Source organism: Manduca sexta, chromosome 28 (genome assembly GCF_014839805.1).
Source record: "Manduca sexta isolate Smith_Timp_Sample1 chromosome 28, JHU_Msex_v1.0, whole genome shotgun sequence".
Classification (NCBI taxonomy): domain Eukaryota; kingdom Metazoa; phylum Arthropoda; class Insecta; order Lepidoptera; family Sphingidae; genus Manduca; species Manduca sexta.
Window position 1 is genome coordinate 8,364,836 of NC_051142.1, and position 20,068 is coordinate 8,384,903.

At 34.8% G+C, this 20,068-nt stretch overlaps 2 protein-coding genes across 3 annotated transcripts in view; one reads left to right on the forward strand and one right to left on the reverse strand.

The window, feature by feature from the left end:
* Positions 1-20,068, reverse strand: part of LOC115448982 (pseudouridine-metabolizing bifunctional protein C1861.05) — a 122,826-nt gene that overhangs the window by 57,369 nt on the left and 45,389 nt on the right. The gene's annotated exons all lie outside the window — the stretch shown is intronic.
* Positions 1-20,068, forward strand: part of LOC115448991 (CD82 antigen-like) — a 67,147-nt gene that overhangs the window by 29,062 nt on the left and 18,017 nt on the right. Inside the window, exon 3 of one of the 2 annotated variants that reach the window (XM_037444725.1) lies at positions 15,186-15,227. The exons of the other annotated variant lie outside the window; for it this stretch is intronic. The gene's annotated coding sequence lies outside the window, so the exon portion shown is untranslated. The remainder of the gene's footprint in view (positions 1-15,185; positions 15,228-20,068) is intronic. 2 annotated transcript variants of the gene reach the window in all.

Genomic DNA, 20,068 nt, shown 5'->3' on the forward strand with positions numbered 1-20,068 from the left:
TGGCGCGTCGTGCGCGGTAGCGGCTCGTGACACGAAGACTGGCAACACGGTAGCACGCCGATGCACTGTGTCATGACGGTTGTGTACGAGGCACGATTCGGGTGAAACGATCAGATCGGACCTGGGACCGGGAGTTTGTATCTATACATCAGGCGAATGTTATGAACGAATGTAGTTGCTGCAGGTACTTAAAGTGCTTACACTCACGCGAAGTCTGCATAATAACTCGCCTTATGCGCAAGCATTTCCAGTAATACCCCTTATTCCATACTTTTTTTTTATTATTTTCTTATGATTTTGTCTAATGATAATATAAGTGCATTTTACGTAGGTGGAAGGCGCGCGTGCGGTGCATAAGAGGCATGCGGTATAGATCGCATTAATTACTAATTCAAGCGACATACGTAACTTGCACGATGTAAGTTTATCACAGTATATTTACATCGTAAATTTATTATTGCATGACCATATATATATATGCATATATGCATTCTTACATCAGGTTTTAAAGACTAAATGAAAAGGTTTTGTGTGTCGGTTTTCGTTTCAATTTCAGTAATAGACCCGTTCCATATAGCACGTTTGTTTAATTGAATTGAAGAAACCAAATTTTTAATCCGTTCATTATTATGTTGTGTTACAAGTTTCTATTCAGAAAATTATATAGGTAGTTGATGGAAGAGGCGATCGATTGAGACATTTAGTTGGCCTTTAAATTTTAATTGATGTTCAAAGTAACATAAAATTTCAGTAGTCGTCTCATAAATTTTGCGATCTTAACATTTAGTGCGCATTGGGATAACAGAATTGTGCTGTAAATTGCGCTATTTTGTTACCCCAATGTTCGCGGAGCCATAGTGGTAACAGTGAGGCCAAAAAGATTGCTGATAGATGCACTTACGTTACGATGGCTGGAACTTTAACGTCTTTTAAGGCTAATCTATAAATCTCTAGTATTAGTCCTATAGTCTGCGGTGATCACTTACCATCAAGTGACACAATCTTCAACAGGTCATTGGCCATAAATATAGGTAGTCGCAACTATTCGCTTACGATTTCAAAGGATAGAAAAAATCCCGTCAAAACTGTAAACTGTTTCCAAATTTAAAGGTTGTTGGCACGATACCCGGAACGGTTACCCGTACACTGTGATTTCTTTCCGAGCTATATTTTGGTAAAATAATAAAATATAGTTTAAAATAAATCACAGTGCATGCTAGCTTTAAATTCCGTCCTGTGGTTCTTTGAGCCTACGGGTAAATCAGTGCCCGCCTAGCCACTGCGCCACTCTGCCGTCTACTTTTCATAGTCCATACGTAGGTGGCTTCGTTATCCGGTTCCGGTGGCGTGTGCAGTAAAACTATTCCACCATTCCACACAAACGTAATCTATGCAAACGTGAAGAAAGCCAAGGGGGCTTGCTTAACATGCAAAAACACTTTAATGACTGACTCGCCTGAGGCAAAATGATCATTTACCAAAACTTTGCCAACACGATAAAGCATGAAATTAAAACCTCTAATAATGAAATATAATTATCCAAGTAGAAGCGGCTGGAATTTTATTTATAATTAAATAGAGTCTGACGATCACAATGTCAAAGGTTATAGGTACTACATTAACGTTCAGCCTTTTAAGCAACAGAAATGACCTTACCAATAGTAAATGAAAATAAAAGTCATTTTGTTTGTATTTTTAGACTTTTGTTTGTAATGCATAGCCAAAAATGAAGATAAAATAAAATATACGTTCTATGTTTCTCCATTGTACTGTACCTGGAAAATAACAAAATAGCTTTGAAAGTGTTAAAAGGTATTTTGTATAATGTAGGAATAGCTTTAAGGTGTAGCTGTTTGGATAGCCTAATTAGACGGCAGTGTACAAGAAAGTAAGCAGTAAATTAGGTAAAATGTTTTGTGGTAAACTAAATAATTGTTTTAAACTCTCTAGTTGGGTGTGTAAGCATTAAATGGAGGGGTATTGTCCGCGGCAGTGTCGGAGACGTTTCGAGTTGCGGGTCGCATGCTCCTAGCTAAGTCTTCACATTGCAAGTGTAAGCATTCTTATAATCTCCTTTACAGCTTAAAGTATAAATTTTGTCGCATCAGATACTTATAATTGTATCATGTGTTTATTATTGTTAGTTGTATTATCTATTTAAGTTGTTCAAATATTAGCTTGCATTATAATATTTTCTACTGACTTAATATTTTTGTTGTGTTAAATACGTCGTGAATGCTCCATAAAATTAATATAACTTGGGGTAACTATGGTAAAGTATAGCGTCTTAATCATACATTGTATTTGTGAAATATCATGATGACACACGATGATGATAAATTATGACATTATATATTTTCAAATTAACAAAATATTTAATTTTGAATGCTTGCATGGATGAAGAGTGAAATTAAATTAATAGAATAATATGTAAACAGTTTTAACTACTGCATTTTATACTGGTCTCTTAAGCTGATTGTAAAAGCGCTTACTAAGGGGATTCATTTTCCAATCAATTTCAATCCAATTGAGTCATTTTCCAACGACAATTTTCTCTTAAAATGAAAGTTGCGGAACACATATCAGGTGGGTACATGCATAAATTGAGTTTATAACTAACAAGATGTACTTAACACGCGAGGAAAATTTTACCAAATTGTTAATTTTGTTCCACTTGCTCCCAAAGTTACCTCAAGCTTTTAAGCTCAACGCCAACATATTACGCAGTTTCACCAATCTATTTTATTAAAACTCCAAAGATCTTTATCGCGTGTTAACAGGCGAGAAATTAATTGGAAGCTATACGCACGTTTACCGCGATAATTAGTAGTAAAGGCTCTGTGTAAACATCAATATCGTAACGTTAGCAAGCAAGCGTGACGAGCTTGTTCGACTGCGCTAGTGGCGTCCACGTGATATCTACGACTACCTAGCCCTAGTACCTGATTACCGACACCATTGACTGAGTACTTCACGTTATACACTTGAAGGGAAGTAATCAGTTCGATGCTATCAGGAATATTAGTAGTAACTATAACTACATTTTAACCACTCCCAGAATCAAATTTTATGTCACTTGAATTAAAATTGACACTTTTTGTATCCTGTGTCACTCAGACTACTAATGTAATGCGATGCATAAAATCTAGGTATAATATCCATTGCTGCCGTTTTCAAAGAATGCCAACTCTAAACAAACTGGGATTCAGGCTTTTATTAGACAAGAACTAGGCGCTTGTATCGATTCAGTACCACACGATTTGACTTGTCGTTCCTGAGGTGTATGTTCTGGACATGTGCAAGTTATCTAAATGTCAGCCGCAGAATGGTTTCCGATGACAGCATTGTTCACCTACAAAGGCATTTTTTTCGTTTAAAACCAATAATGCTCATACTAGTAGGGCTTGTGTTTGATAGGATCGTGGCCAAAATATAGGAATATTTTATGGATAAATACAGCTAGCAATTTACACTTAACAGTGTTAAGAAATTTTTGGTTCAATTTTCAAGTTTGACTGCACGACTACTTTTAATATGAAAATTAGAGTTAACAAACTGTGATGTCGCGATTTCAACGTTTCCTGTTCTCTACTTTTAGTCGGGATTAAAGATTTCTAGTGATTTACGTTTATAAGCGTAGCAAATGGGTTGGTGGGTGGTGCAGGCCCACTCTAAAATCATCTGGCTTAGAACGTAATCCCGCTTAACATATCCAGAATATCTTTCCCAGCCCCAGTTTTTTGAAACCAGGTACAATCCTTTACTACTCCGATCTAAAAAAATATACTTGACAGACCTGTACTTGAGTTTTAATGTGATACCTAGTAAAACAGAGAATAACAAAGTGAAATTTTATAAAGGTTTTTAGATTGTAATTATACCTTCAGCCCTAAAGCGATAGGCGATGTAGCTAATGTAGTCACGGTTCGCTGAGCTCAATTTCGTCATGTAATGCAAAAACGGTAATTTAAATTAGTACTTGTTTTAAAGTTGGTAACGCTTAGATCGTATAAAATACTACATTGCTGAGCAAGTCTTCAGAATATTCTGGAATTTACATACGAATGGTACAACCTTTTTATTGTAGCGCTGTATCAGACAGATTCAGGAGCTGTTTTCACACTATAAATTTCGTTTCTTGTGACATGGTTGTATGTGGTTCCTTTCATTGACATAACTTTACTATACTGCTCGAGCAGATATTTCATTTATCGTGTTTTATGACTTTAACCTCTGATAGTTTTAACCTCATTATTTTGAAAGGTCAGCAACAAATTCATAATTCTTCGGGATCTACGTGTATGTTTATGAGCGGCAGAGCTCGCACACAAATAAAATGTACCTGTCTCTTCTATTATATAGAGAAATATGTTGAGGTTTTAACCGTAGAGAGGTTTAAGGTACTCATGCTAAACTACTAATTGTAAACATTCCTTTAGCCCTGTCATTGGATAAACTGAGTCTAGAAGCTTTTATAAGCAGCACTAATGTTCTGATCAGGAACCTATCAATTGTAGTAATCGATCAGTTGTAATTTTTAGCGAAATCCGTAATTAAATAGGAAATATTGGCCATAAAACAACAGAAAAGTGTCTTTCGTCGCAGTGGGAAAAATGGCAACAGATTCGAATCGTTTCCTTATCCTACTTTCAACTGTGATTGATCTCCGAGACGCTGTGTTGCTAATGTGCACGCTGAAGAGGCAAGTCGAGGGTAATGAGGGTAGTTAGGTTGCGAGGCTACGATTTATTTCCGTGACATGTGTAACAACACAGATGGCGCTCTTGCATCTTAATTAATCGGATCAGCGGACTGCCGGAGAATTGGTCTGATGATTGAAGGCCTGTGACGCACAAAATTAATTAGATTGATGTATGGATTGAAATCTTCATTACGCCTTGTTATGTTTGCTTTAATCGTGTCACTTGTCAAGTTGGTTACCATTTTAACGAATAGATGATAAACAATAGTCAATCATTACTCATTTATCCCTTTTATTTTAGTTGATTTGATGAAGTGATGAGGCCTGTAAATAATAAAAAGTCTTGTGTGCATAATCCTGAAACTAAGTACACCTAGAATGTGGTGATATGTGATATGTTGTGGCTTAATTTTCATAAACCATGGGGTATTAAATAACACATTATTATTCCGGAAATATAATCTGTGACGTAATGAATCGGATGAGTTGATCTCTCGTACTAGTTGAGCTTCTGTCAACCCTTTCATAGATAAAAGCCGCAAGCTTAGGTTTACTTAACGCATAAACGTATAATCGGTTAACATTGAAGTGTCATCCCGAAGTTGTTTAAACTTGGATTCATTATCGAAATAGGCGTTATCATGGTGTGCCAAGAGATGTACCTAAGCCGCTCCGCTCTCAGTATCTCTTTGATTACATAATGAGGAACAAAGACAAAGCATGGTTTATCATTAAGCCGGTATGAAACTTTCCTTTTATGTTGGTTAACTTCTATAGATGACTATTTTAATAGGGGTCTAAACAATTTAAGCACACAAGTTTTCTGTGGGGTACCTGCTTTGTTTTCATATTTATGAGTACCTATAATTGATTTATTTGAGTTAGGTTTTGTACAAAATTAATAATAATTTTTATCATGTACATATGTTATGTATAGTTTTATCTAATAAAAAAATTGTATAGACGTAAATATACATTTTGGACACTGATTGCGTTTATTGCATGAAAAGGGAATGCGTAATCGAATATTTAATTCTTTAAAAATATTGTAAATAGCATTTTCGAAATGAATGGCACGAAATAAAATTTTAAAGGACGAGACGCGTCCAGAGATAGTTCTATTGCAAATATTATAAGAGTCAAAGTCCTGTGTATGTTTATTATTGCGTTTCGAGTTATATTTAGGAAAGCTAAAAACTACAAATCTATAGTGCATGCATACGCAATTGACCAAGGGGAGATTCTCACACGTGACGTGCACTTTATCAAAATGTTTTAAATGGAAAAGAAAATCTTTCCAAGAAGTGTGGGAAAGAAAGACACCGGGCAATTGATTAATGTACGTTTTTATATTTCCGTACATCATAATATATCATTAGTATATATTAGTCTGCCATAAAAAAGCCATTATTGTTATTAATTGTAGCATCTCGTTTCTGATAACTATGTAATTGTTTTGTGTGAATGAAAATATAATATTAACACAATATTCCGTTTACCTTCCAAAAATAACTTAGCTTTCGAGTTTATAGCTTTTTCAAGCTGAAAATACAATTAGTTTTGATTGAAATTCTTATTTCTCATATAAACATAAGTAACCCAATTAATTTTATTGTAAGTACAACTAAATTAACATGCCATGAAATGAAATATGTTTAATGTGAAGACAGATTTATTGTTTAAGGAGTAAAATATTCGTACATGGTAATATTTATTCCAACACAGCGCAGAAATTTTCCAGTGAAATTTGAAGTTTTTAAGGTCGACATTTCAGTTATGATCGTTCTCAGACGTTTTATCTAGAAATTTTGTTGAATAAATAAAAAGCAGCAAAGCGACTAGTTTCGTAGCATAATGCGGTATTCATTCCAACTGCGATCCACGGCGACAAGTCTCGAGTGTATTGGCCAAAAAAGTAGAAATCAACAGAAAGAGATCTGGTCTTTGTTTGTTAACTGTGGTGCCAAGCTAGGAAGGAATACAATCTTTATTCAGTAATCTTTTTACTAAAGTGTGATTTAACTTGAAAATACCGAATGTACTAGAAATGCAATATAGAACACACCAGAATTATAATATACTTACCAACAAAAAATCATCAAATATATACACCAGGACGTGGGAAATATATCTGCAAACAAAAATGACGTGACGATTGACTATAATATTGTTGCACGTTATATGATAGTAACATTATAAAAATGGAACATGGTTTAAAAAAGGAACACTCCAAATAAGAACTGTTTATTCACTCATCGTTTGTAATGATTTTGAAAGAAATATAAACATAAAATTTTACATGTAGTTATTAATTACTATTTGGTTTATGGTCTATTATTTATGGTTTTCATTTACACGCTTGAATTGAAATGCAAAGAAGGTATCCAAGGAAGGCCTTCGTAATTGGATAAAGTTATTTTAGTCGGCCGTGGATCATTCGAGGCGTTCAGCGGTTGTCGCCAGGTGCCGTAATCTCTGCATGTGCCGTACAGATTTATTTGCCAGTAAATATTGGCTTGACTTTGTGAGAACCTCAAGCCTAGAAATTGCCTTGTCTGAAACACGAGTACACGTCGACGTACGTACGAGTACATACGTGCGGCATGTGTGCCTGTAATCTATTTCAAAATTGAATTTCTCCTTCCATATGTGAAATTAAAAATAGTTTCGCCAACAACACTGGTACAGTGCTTACGCGAACAAATTAATTCTAGTTTCGTGGTATGTTCAACATATTAAGTTTGTTGTTTCCGTAATTGAATTAGCGTTAACAACGTTTTGATTCTCAGTTAGTTAGATAGTGAATTTTAAATTGTGTTTGGTGTCGGTGAATGCATTTGTATGTGTGATATGTTGTATACTGCGCATATTTAGAAGTGTTCTCATGGGCACAGACCAGACGTTGGTTCATGAGTACGTCCCAACTGCTCACATATTTCTCTACTGACCTCATTAAATATTTTTCTGCAAACGCAATCTTCGCGGGAATAAATCATGTCTATGGGGTGTGTGGGTCTAGCTCGCCTCCTGCCCTCGCCTTCCGCCCACGCGACGCTCCACGCAGGGCGGGTGGCCATAGCTTAGAGGCCACGCAAACAGACCCGATCTATTTTTAGCCCAAATGCCTGTTTATTGGCACTCAACGCACTTTTCTTTTACCAGGGCCCAAATAGTTTTTAGTTTTATTTATAACTTTACCTCCGGAATAAAGTTTAGGAGCGTGTGTTGTGTTAAATATTTTTAGCAACCTTTTGATTTCCACATTGTTTGGCTGATTGCGTGCGTACTGATAAACCTGTCCGCCGTATGCGAGTAAACTGGTGCGAACTATTTAGATTTTGTTAAAAATAAATTAGTATTAACAAACAAATCTCGGCGTATCGAAAGTTCCTGAAGTAGTTTTATGAAGTGATTAATGTTGAGTTCAAGTGACTTTTTAAAATTTTAAAACCCGTATAAAGGAAATGGACGCGGTTTGTCTAGATTTATTTATTAGACACATTTACGATTGTGTCTAGTCGAACCTATGTCATGGAGACAATTTTATCTGTATTGGCTGTCTCGCGAAATACGTTCGACGTCACGCTAAAACTGGAAAAGCAACTTTGTCATATTCCCTGCGGAGAACTTTGTGTTATGATTGAGACACTATTCGCCTCCATTATATTTTACTTTATATATTAGTATGGCTTTATTATATTAAAGTAAATGGAAACACTAAATCATAGTGGGTTTTAGAATTATTGTTAGATTTCGAGTAGTTACTGATTATTTTTCTAGTTAAGTTATCGTTTTGAAAAGCTATTCACGTTAATCTCCTATTTCTTATTTCGAATAATATTTTCAAATACAAATTACGATGGTACTGCACACTACACAAACCTTGTGCCAGGAAAACTAATGAAATTCTTTTACATTTTCCGAAACGATTACTAAGCGGTACTGCCTTATTATTTTTCCTTTATCGATGAACTTTTGCTGGTGGTAGGATATATTTTATATTCGCCCGGATAGCGACCATCGTACACAAGTTGTTAGAACATGCCATAGTGGCCCGCCTAAGTGTGCCGCATTCCGGGATCAGCCAGTGTGTAACCGGCTCGAATAGACCGCCATAATTGTGTCAATTGCCGAGGGGTACACATCTCTCGTCAGTCGACTTTCTGTTGGACCCCACTCCACTTACCTTCAGGTGCAGTACGGTACACTTTGCAGTACTCGTATAAAAAAAACTTAAGACAAACGAAAATAAACCTAAAAGGGAAGCCGGTAGGAATCGGATTGTATGGACGCTTCGCCACTGATCTGGACATGTATTACCTTGGCATTGGTCCTAATACTGTTAAAAACTCATTCATGTTTTTTATATGAGACAATAAATACAGGGTCATTTTGACATTGCATTATTAAATGAAACCACATACCTATCCTATACAAATAACAATTTAAAATAAGCTCCTTGAACTCAAGTATAAAATAAAAAAGTGTAAGGTTTGAATAAAATAAATATCAATGACAAGTCATTTTTATATTACATGCCCCAATGGTATTACTACTCTAGGATAACTTGTTCTAAAGGGATAATACTTTCAATCCGATATATGCTCAAGAACACAATATCTTCGCATTAAATTGTCCTAATTATAAAAACGGGATTTTTAGTAAAAATATTCTTATACAGAATGTTTTTTGGTACAGTGTTAGCAGCGGTAAAGACAAGTATGTGTTTTCGTTTATCAAAATAATCCTATAAACTCATAGAGTAGTATTAGCATCCGAGACGTGGATTTTTGACCGTACGTCTTCTTGTCACTTGTCTCTAAACCTCATTTAAATAATGTTGTAGGACAGGATTAAGTGCATTCACATCAAAGTAAATTTCGCGAAGTTCCAAGTGTTGTTAGTTAAAGTAGTTTTGGTGTCATAGCACCCCGTGCCGACAGGGACCGTATGTTTCGAACGATCAGTGGAGTAGTTCGAAGTTATGTTGAACATCCGCCACGCAGTTCTACGCCGGGGTGCTACTTCCATCGTCCCAATACTTGACCGGACAAGAACGGCATTGATTCGCTAGTGGTGATACGACTTTGTTTGGGACTGTGGAGCTCCATGTATTGTGTCTGTTGTTGCTTATATACTCGTAGGTGCTATTAAAGATGCAGGGTTTTGTCAAAAATAGACATGCTTTCTCCAAATATCTTTTTAGTTTTGTATAGAGGTCTTCTCTCCTCGTACAGTACTTTTGATTTTTTTATGTTTAATGTTTATTTCTTCCTATCATTACTTCCATTTTGATCACTATATGATAGATTTTTTTGTAGTGTTCGTTAATCTAAAGAAACACAAACAGAAGTCCAAACTTCTGTAGAAACATTAAAGGCTGATTGTAAGAAAAATAACTCACACATCCAGTGTAACATAAATTTTGGATATTTATAGACTCACGAAATTTAGATGAGCCTGAAAAACAGGAACGCAAAATCAATACTGCGGAATTGTACGACGGCGTATCATTTATCAGATGATTGGCTTTAGAAAACGGTATTTGGCGAGAAAAATGTATCTCAGATTCTGAATATCAACGATGATATATGTAGCTGGTATTGTTAAAGACGAGTGTTTTATGAATTGGCTTATTTTTTTATAGCATTCGAGGTGAATGTTATTAATACTACTTAAAATACAAAAAACAACCAATTCTGTTATATGTTAAAAATTATGTAGGCACCAAATGATTTGTCCCATAGTATGGAAGGTAACGCGTCGAACTTTAACGAGCCATCCATACCGAATGGAAATAATAATAATGACGTTTTTCCTGTAACAATTTAAAAGAGCAGTTAAGGGCGACAGTATTTGAAAGTTAAGAAAATGTGGTTCGTCTACATTATGACGGTACAAAAACTCGGAAGATTAATGGTCAGTTGTATGTAGTATGATAGGATTTAAGATTTAAATCGAAAAAGTACTGTACATTGAATTACGGTGGTGAGTAATAAAATAAAACGTGTCCTCGGATGGGAATTCCGAGCGGATGGAGGCGCACGCACGCTGTACACAGCTGCTGCCACCTATTTTCTACACGAATGATATGTCTTTCTTCATACTGGTACTCGTCCAATTGTCGATATTTGACCATCGAATTTAATATATTTGTAATACATTTTATTTGTAATACAAGCGGCGATAGCCTAGTTGGGTGTGGAACGGACTGCCGAGACGAATGTCCGCAGGTTCAAATCCCAAGGGCACACACCTCTGACTTTTCTAAAAAAATCATGTGTGTATTCTTTGTGAATTTATCGTTCGCTTTAACGGTGAAGAAAAACATCGTGAGGAAACCTGCACATCTGAGAAGTTCTCTATAGGAATTTCGAAGGTGTGTGAAGTCTACCAATCCGCACTAGGCCAGCGTGGTGGACTTAGGCCTAAACCCTCTCAGTAGTAGAGGAGGCCCGTGCTCAGCAGTGGGCAAGTATATAATACAGGGCTGATATTATTATATATTATTAATACATTTTATGACGCATAAATTTTATTTTTCTACGCACCTTTTCTATATGCAATTTAGTCATGCCTCCGTGCGTGCAATGTGCTTAAAAAAGGGAACAACGTCTCTTCTCTTCACATATTAATATACAGGGTCATTAGACATTGTGTTGATAAATTAAACCACACACTGTTCTTTACCTTTGCTTACATGCGCCAAAAATTATCCACGAATAACGAATATTTTCACCAAAATTCCTAGTTTTATTATTGTATTTTTTTTAATAATATAATATAATATAATTTCGTAGTTTAGTACGAATTTGGCGTGTGCCTGACTGTATTTCTGACTTTAATTGTGATGTTGCCACTGTAACGAATTATTTTACAATAGTAGTAGTGGCATTATCAGCACGTAAAGTTGTTAATATTTTCTTGTTGACATTATTTTTCAATTTATTTCTGATATTAGTCTGTGGCCATGTAACATTATTTTTATAGTACGCGATAATATACCTCATAAGTTAAATGGAAACTTATCGTTGTTTAATACTCTTGATATGACATTAATCACGTCCTTTAAACAACGGTTAAAAGTAATTTACACAGTGCAATGCAGTAGGCGCGAATTAGAAATTCATTGGAATATTCACGAAACAATCAATTACTGTGCTTTGATGTAGGACAATAAGCGAATTAGACTCGGTTAGCTGTCACGTTCTAATCTTCGCATAAAATTACTTTGTGATAGAATTATAGCAACGTGTTATCATAACCCCCGTGAGTTGTGAAAGGTCATGGTTTCAAGGGGGCTTCCATTATCTAATATTATGTAGAGTTCACGTGCGCGGCTGGATTTACAAAAGGTCATCGATGAATACTGGGTATTCAAATGTAGCCTGTATTTATCATAGGTCATGTTCGTAGGTTGAAGGTCATGAGAGCATCGAATTAAAGACATTTTCGCATTCATTAGTCATAAATGCGTTTTAATGCGTGTTACTCACAAAAATATACACCAGTCTAGCCTGCGCATATAGATGAGTTCAGATACATTATTAACTCCAAACTTGGTAACCAGTATATAACATAGGTTAAATGTTAAATTATTTTTTGCTTTTTTGTGTTAGTAATAATTATGAGACCAAATGGCAAACGCCCTTTCAAACATGAAAATAATTTACTAAATCAGTCGATGCCTCTTCGAGTAACTCCTTACTGTTACAACTCCTTACTTAAGGAGTTGTATCTTCCATCATCAGCTCAGCTACATAAGATGATGATTACCATACGCAAGTACTTAAGTTACTTCATAAAGTTTGCGAAAAACTTTGTGGGGGCCTATAAAATTTGATGGTTGCCCTCTATTTCTCCAGGATCCAATCATCAAATCCTGACTTGGTGACTGATGGGACCACTTTAAAAGTATCTCCTTTCGAACAAAAAAAGAATTTTGAAAATCGGTCCAGAAATGGCGGAGTAATCGCGTAACAAACACACACAAAAAAAATATACAGTCTAATTGAGAACCTCCTCCTTTTTTGAAGTCGGTTAAAAATAAGCGAAAATGTATAAAACTAAAAATAGTCACAACAAATCCCCAAAATCGTATTTTGATATATTTTACGTCACCAGTATTAGGTAAGGTAATATTTTTAGTAACGTCATGCACAAAATTAATAACTTGTTACATGTATCAGTGATCAATACGCGAACAGCACTCGTGTTAATGGCTCATCGGAGTTGATAACGGCAGGTCTGTTCTCGGCGTCAAGTGAACATGCTATAACTCAGCGCGTCGCGCCGTGCACCTACTTTATTGCAATTATCAGCTCATCTTTAACGGTTGTCGTATTTATATATTATGAAATGTTTACTTGCATTTTACTCAAGCCGTGATATTTTATCGTGGCTTGAAAGTTAAAACACATTATTGTTTTCTTTTAAGAGTTTTAAGGTGGAAAGCTGTGTTTGTAGTGATGCGCGTCGGTTCGTAGCGTTTTACAGGATATAATACGAACAGAACTGATTTAGTAGTCTTAAAGTTATAGAAAAACTTAAATTTTACTGCAAAATGTAGAAGTCTTAAAAATGAATTCATGTCCCAAGGTTTTATTCACTTTACAAATTGCGATATCATCAAATAGTAGTTAAGGATTGTTTAAATAGAAAAAGCACTGCAGTAACCGAGTCGGTCTTTTACCTGAACTAGATTATTTAAGCAAACGCGCCAAGAAAAGTAATTAATTCTCAATGTTTGCTTGTCTAGTTAATGTCTGCGAAGTTTTACGGTAACTTGCTCTATGGTTAAACGTTATTTAGTTTATCGAAGGGGGCACTGCAACATTGCACATAATCATGGTGGAGTTTTCGCAAGTTGCCTCTTCAGAAAATATTTCCTAGAGCATCACGAATCAGCTGTCTACACTGAGCCGCGCTGTAATAAGTAAAAACGATGCATATTTAATGAATGCTTACGTTAACAATCTTGTATGAACGCCAGACCCTTAGATTTATGAGTTCGTGACTTACAAATGAGGTTCTGTTTACTCGCTACGCGTAAAGGTAACAACACATACTGTTACTGAATTAATTTCTCTAATGATATGACTAGTAACATCTGTCGCTTACCGCTTGGGAGTCGGTTTACATTATATTTAATTAAACATGATTTGATTTATAACAATCACTTATTTTCATAATAAGTTTGATGATAATAATATTTAGTTGGTTACGTGAATTAATTTAATTATAAAAGTATATTAATATTGCTAATAGTTTATTATTTTCATACATTATTATAGATTAATTATTTATTTTGTAGTATAAGTCTACATATTTTCTGCCTCGGTGATGTAGTTATATAACGGCATGCCTGCAAAAACTACGATTGCTGAAGTGTCTCGGGTCGGGAATATGCACGACGAAAAATGGGTGCACCAGTTGCGCCTCTGCCTATGCTTTCGGGGATATTAGACGCGTGTGTGGGTACAAAACTGGCAAAAACCTTGGCGAATATTACAGATCTCCATTTTAGAACGCTTCTTTAGTAATTTCCATATCCTCTTAAAGCATATCTATGTGAGTAGTGTAAACATAATATTGATTAATAATAATGACGTGCAATGAAAAAATTTCAAATCAATATTTTGCACGTTTAAACTACCTATAAATTTTTCTGTTCCTCTCTATATTTACACATTCTCCTACATTTAAATATCATCGCGCGTTGTGATTATAAAATAATGAAATACACCTATGTATAAAGGTGTCCCCCTGCTTATTTGTATGGCAGAATCTGTGCATGACATGGATGTAATACGTTGTGTATTTGGTGAGTATAATGACGAAGAAGTTACGTAAATGGGCGTGCGTCATAGAGTTCAGTGGAGCGATGTCACATTGGATGTAACTGTGTGACATGAAACCACTAGTGATTGGTGGGTAGTGGTGCAGACTTTAGACGTAAATACGCGTCCGAGTAAATGTTGCGCCGATTTCGCTAATGGGTCCTAAGTGGCAAAACATAGAGATGTGTTACGTTTTGTAGATATAAGGAACTGTACGCATTAATGATTTTTTTATTTGTTAACTTGGATATTATTTGAACTCAATATTGATCTAAAGACATTAATAAATTATCCGTATAGATATTATAGATTGAATCATGAAGGAGTGGTTCCAGAAACCCGTTTATAGTTTTTGTAGAATAAATAAGGATTTATCCTTAAAAATCTTATATCAATAATTAATAATGTATTATTATTTCATTCTCATTACGAATATTATTTTAATTGCGTTCGTATGTGTACCGGATATTGTAGTATCTATTTACAAATATTTCAGATAAATAATTAAACCAAATAATCCTGTTATTATTTATTTTTATATTTGTGCTCCAACAAAACTTTACACAACCTATAAATAGCTGGATTGGATGACTATATGAATACCTTCAACGAATTAACCGTAATTGAATTTTCTCTCGTTACAGGAATTTTGCAAGGTGTAGCGCGTACTTCAGCATGCCACCTAAGTAAGCTAAAATAGCAATTTCATATTAATTGTAAACGTTTAGATATAATGACCGTTATCGCTACCACGTAGTTGACACAACTTTTCACGTAATTTATTTTGTTTTTCAAGTATTAAGCTTCGGATTCGTAAAGTATTTAGATGTGATTTTTGTTTTGCTTTTTGCTCACGTTTATTGAACATTAAACGCTTCATTAAGCATGCTACTTATCATAGAGGCTAAATTATAATAGAGGTTAAACATGACATGAATGAGACACTTCAAAAGTAATTATCGTTGGAAGCATGTACCTATAATGGTTTCATTAACCTTTAAAATATCAGTAAATGTTTGTTTCAGCAGTACCTATAAATATAAATCGGTGTGTTCCGTATCTGATCGTGAATGTGCTTGCGACTTTTATTACTTCACATTTAACATTCTTACCTTATTCCCGATTTAAATAAATAAAAATTGAATTAGCAGTATGTCGCCACTATAATGAATGTTAGGGTTATCGGAAATGAAATTAAAAACGTATTAGAGTGTAGTTAAAAGTTTTATTTGGTTTATTTCGTGAAGTTTAGGTCGATATGTGCATTTTAACCTTTCAATAATTGATTTATAATTATTGTGTACATGTATTTTAACTATCATAGGTCTAATATAGTATGTTTCGAAGGGCATTTATTTTTTTTAGATATACCTAACATTTCCGTAGAATTTCAATGTAAAAACTGAAATAGACTTACCGATTTTCATACACAGTATTTACATTTCATAACAGATTACATTTATGGTGTTTATATCCTTAAGTGCCTGCCCTGTCAAGGTGGTCTTATGTTTCACCGCTAGATGAGCCGGTGGTGAACGGTTCAATCCCTTCGTCGAAGCAAATGTTTGTAAGGTCTGCAAATATTAGCATCGTGTCTGGGTGTTAACCGCTCGTGGGATAAAAGTTCATTTGGCAGATACGTCAAAAGAATTGTATAATAACTTAAGATCAGAATTATGTGTATCGATAAGATTTAAATCTATATTTGTCCTTAATGTAGTAGGTATACAATAATAATAGTAATCCATTTATGAGAAATATTTCAATGAGGTCTAGAAGTCGTGTCTTAAGAAACAATAAAAATGTCTCATATAATAACTACAAAAATACGTGGGTACTTAGTGGGCGATTAAAAAATACCACCTGATAAATAATATGAAGAATGACAATAGTTTTTAATCGTACTATGTTCCTTAATTCTGTATTAGTTGTCAATATATTCAATAAACCTCATTGTTCTAACCGTTTGTTTCACAAACAATCTGTATCGTATATTACGAGTGACCGCCGAGGAACTAATCCAACGGGTAATGTTTAGAGAGGTTAGACGGTACTAGGTAGAGGGAATTCGTTCACAAGTTAGAAACTAATTTCCTGCGGCACAAAGCAATCGCCGAGATCGATGTGTGTTTTCTCCGATAGGCACGGCGCGGTGCACACGTCACGTGATTGAGTTCTACCTACCATCTCGATGTTTTGTGTTTTGCACTACATGCATCTGTGTAGGGATAGCGTAGCGAAATATTACGTCACGGCCTTGTTAGATAGATAACAATGGCGACTGAGCGTGATGTAATCCCTCCAGGGACACTGCATCCTTTGAGAAGATGCTACATATATATTAATGAGACTTGGGTTTATTCGCAGGGGTAAGCTTCGGAACTACTGATCAGACTCTCGCATGGATTCATTAATATAAAGCTGCATTCCCCTTGGGGTTAAATATTTAATTTTGTTTTGATTACTTGTAATACGTAAACTATGTATACTTTTTTCGTAAGTAACGAAGGCTCATTTTGATTAACGCTAAGTAGTAACGGAACAAAATTTGTTTTATAATGTTAGTAAAATAGTAACCACGTCGCATTGTACTTTTAGTTTTTGCAATTTAATATTCTAAAGTTGGTTGCACTTGTATCATTTGGTCTACTGGGATTTATGTCGTGCGCGACGACTCACCGAAAGGTAAACGAACAACAAACCGCTATATTTGTAGAGCGAGCGGACACTGCCAACCGCATCTCACTTTGAAGCTTTTATAGTCTATCTCTTTGTATACTAAACCGAGTTATATTAAAGTCAAAGGTTAGTAAGCACATAGGATTTATTTGTTATTCGACGTTTTAATAACGAAACCGAGAGGCAAAAGGAAACCTATCGTGTATTTAATTTGTGTTCAGCGCAAAATGAAATTGAAATATTGAAATAAAAACTATTTAAACGGATTTTATCGCGGTTTTTTATATTATTATTTTCTCCCGACGTTTCGAAGACTTTGCAGCCTTCATGGTCACGGGGGGGACTGAGGTGTTGTTCATCCATAAAGTCAAAGTTACAATATCTACCTACATTTTTCAAATATACAACTTTTTAAAAAAAAATTCTGTTGACGGTCCGATCTACGCAGAATGAGCTCACAGTGTCTTGAGGTGATAGTTTTTATTTCAATGTCTAACATTCGCGTAAACATAAGAAATCATTATGCAAAATGAAATGTTAACAAAAGTTTTTTTCGTAATTTTGTAGACACCGCACCAGCCAGCGTAAACGTTAGGGTTCATGTCGTGGTTTATTTTCGCGTGATCGTTATTATAATATGTAACGTAGTTGCGTTACAAATTATTCAGTTACTGTTGATGGAACTTTCGCAGGTTGCTTGTATTTGTACGTTGCCAAACACTGCATGACGGGTGGCGTGAAATTCCCTTTTTGAAATGGATGCTATTTTTACATTTGCGACGCATTCATTGAATAAATATGGGACAGAATTAATTTCCCTGGCGGACAATATGAAATATATTCATAGTGAAATGACGTGCGTGCAGAATTAATTGCGTTTTTTTTAAAAGGTAAGTGCTTATATGATGCGCGTGTACATTATAATTCAATATAATATACTATCTAACAAAATTATATTAAAACCGAGTGCTTTGTTTAATTCTGTACAACACTTTTAGACACCTGCGTGATTAATTTATCGTCAAGATCTTTACCTAAATCGATTCCAGATACTCATAGTGTATGTTTTAATAGGTACGGAAATTGTTAGGTAAACAGACCATGTATGTTTCCCAAATATTGTGTAAGGCAAGGGAACCATTGATGCCCCACTTAATTTTAAATCTCCATAAAATCGTTCCATGTTCCATATAAAGTTAAAACTTTGATTAAATTGCAACATAGCACTACATATTATAAAAATTTATAATAAAAGAATAAAAATTTATAATAAAAGAATTAACAATAAATCATAGTATGAGCTTGCATTATAACACTAAAATAAACAATAATTATGGGACATACTAAGAACCGAGCGGTCTTCGGTCTTGTATATAACATTCTTCAAGGGCCTTGTTCTCTATGTCACTGTAGAGTCAAAACATTGCAGTAGTACGTTATCTTCGTAAAAATTTGCGTGAAATGGTATTCTGTATGCCAAATTCTATTGTTATAAACGTGGGGATATGCGTTACGTGTTATGAACTGTTAAAATAACACGTCGCATAGGGAAATAGGACTCAGATGGACATAATATTCCAAAGTTGAATATAGTATGATTTAGGATGGTATATGCGGATACGTTTAGGAAGTTTCATTAAGGGCCGCGAAAATATAAAGAAATCCATTAAAAACTCGAATAAATACTATTCAACGATTAAAACAGCTGTAGTGGAAATTCCTGTTATAAGATTTACAGTTCTATAAGCACTGAAGATAGCCGACACATACGGCGCGGCGCAATAACAAGTATGATAGTTTCTTATAGTTTCATAACACGGGTTCTCGCCGTGTCGTATATTATGAATTTACAAATGATGAATACAGATATTAAGTTTAACGTAATATGACAGTAGTGAAAAGTATAATTATTAACACAAACCTTATCTTCTAATTGTTTGTTTTGGAAATTTCCATACACACGGTAACGAATCAAGTATAACGTTAAACTTTATCACAGGTCAAACCACTTAAAAAGAAAGAAGTGGCGTCGAAGTCTAATCAAAGTCAATTCCTAAGACATAAACAACTGGCCAAGCACAGCGATAGCAGCTTGAATTTCAACAAAGATGAATTAGGTTCGCCAAACTGTTATTTTTCTTTGCGATTTCGACTGGAATAGACCGTTCGACCGGATTTCCAAGAACAGTATTTTTAACACTTATCTACATTATTACCTTTAAGCCGATAATTTGTGGTTTATGTATAGTTATTTATATTTCATTACTTTATTAGAATTACCCAAATATATTTATAAAAATCTCTATAACGTATATAACGTAGCTTTATCATTGTTTAATTCCGCCACCGCCTCTCCCCCTAAGATTTTTATAAATATATTTGGGTAATTCTATACGGACTTTTATATATATAAAAGCCCGATGCGGTGTCGTGATGATTTTTGTGCCTTTTTCCTAGTTTTGTCTTAGAAAGTAATTTCATTATGCAGTAGTAAATATAATGTATGTATAACCTATAGATATAACAGAAGAAACAATATGTGTATTTGTATAAAAATACAGTAGAAGTAAATATGTTCTTATGCAATAAGTACAATATCAAGCGGTATATACGTTTGTAAAAAACAAAAAAACAAAAAACGAATCAGTTAACGCTGGCATAGATTTATCAATGTCCAATAGTCGTTATTTCGTCGGACGTTTCTCCATTTGGGGCAGAATACAGCGGTGTCGTTGTTTTGTTAAATTTAAAACGTTTGTGCAGAGGAAAGGTCGACACCTGGACACGCGCCAATATAGTTTCGAATATAGGCATTAAATGTTTATATTAATGTGCACAGGAGCGAAAT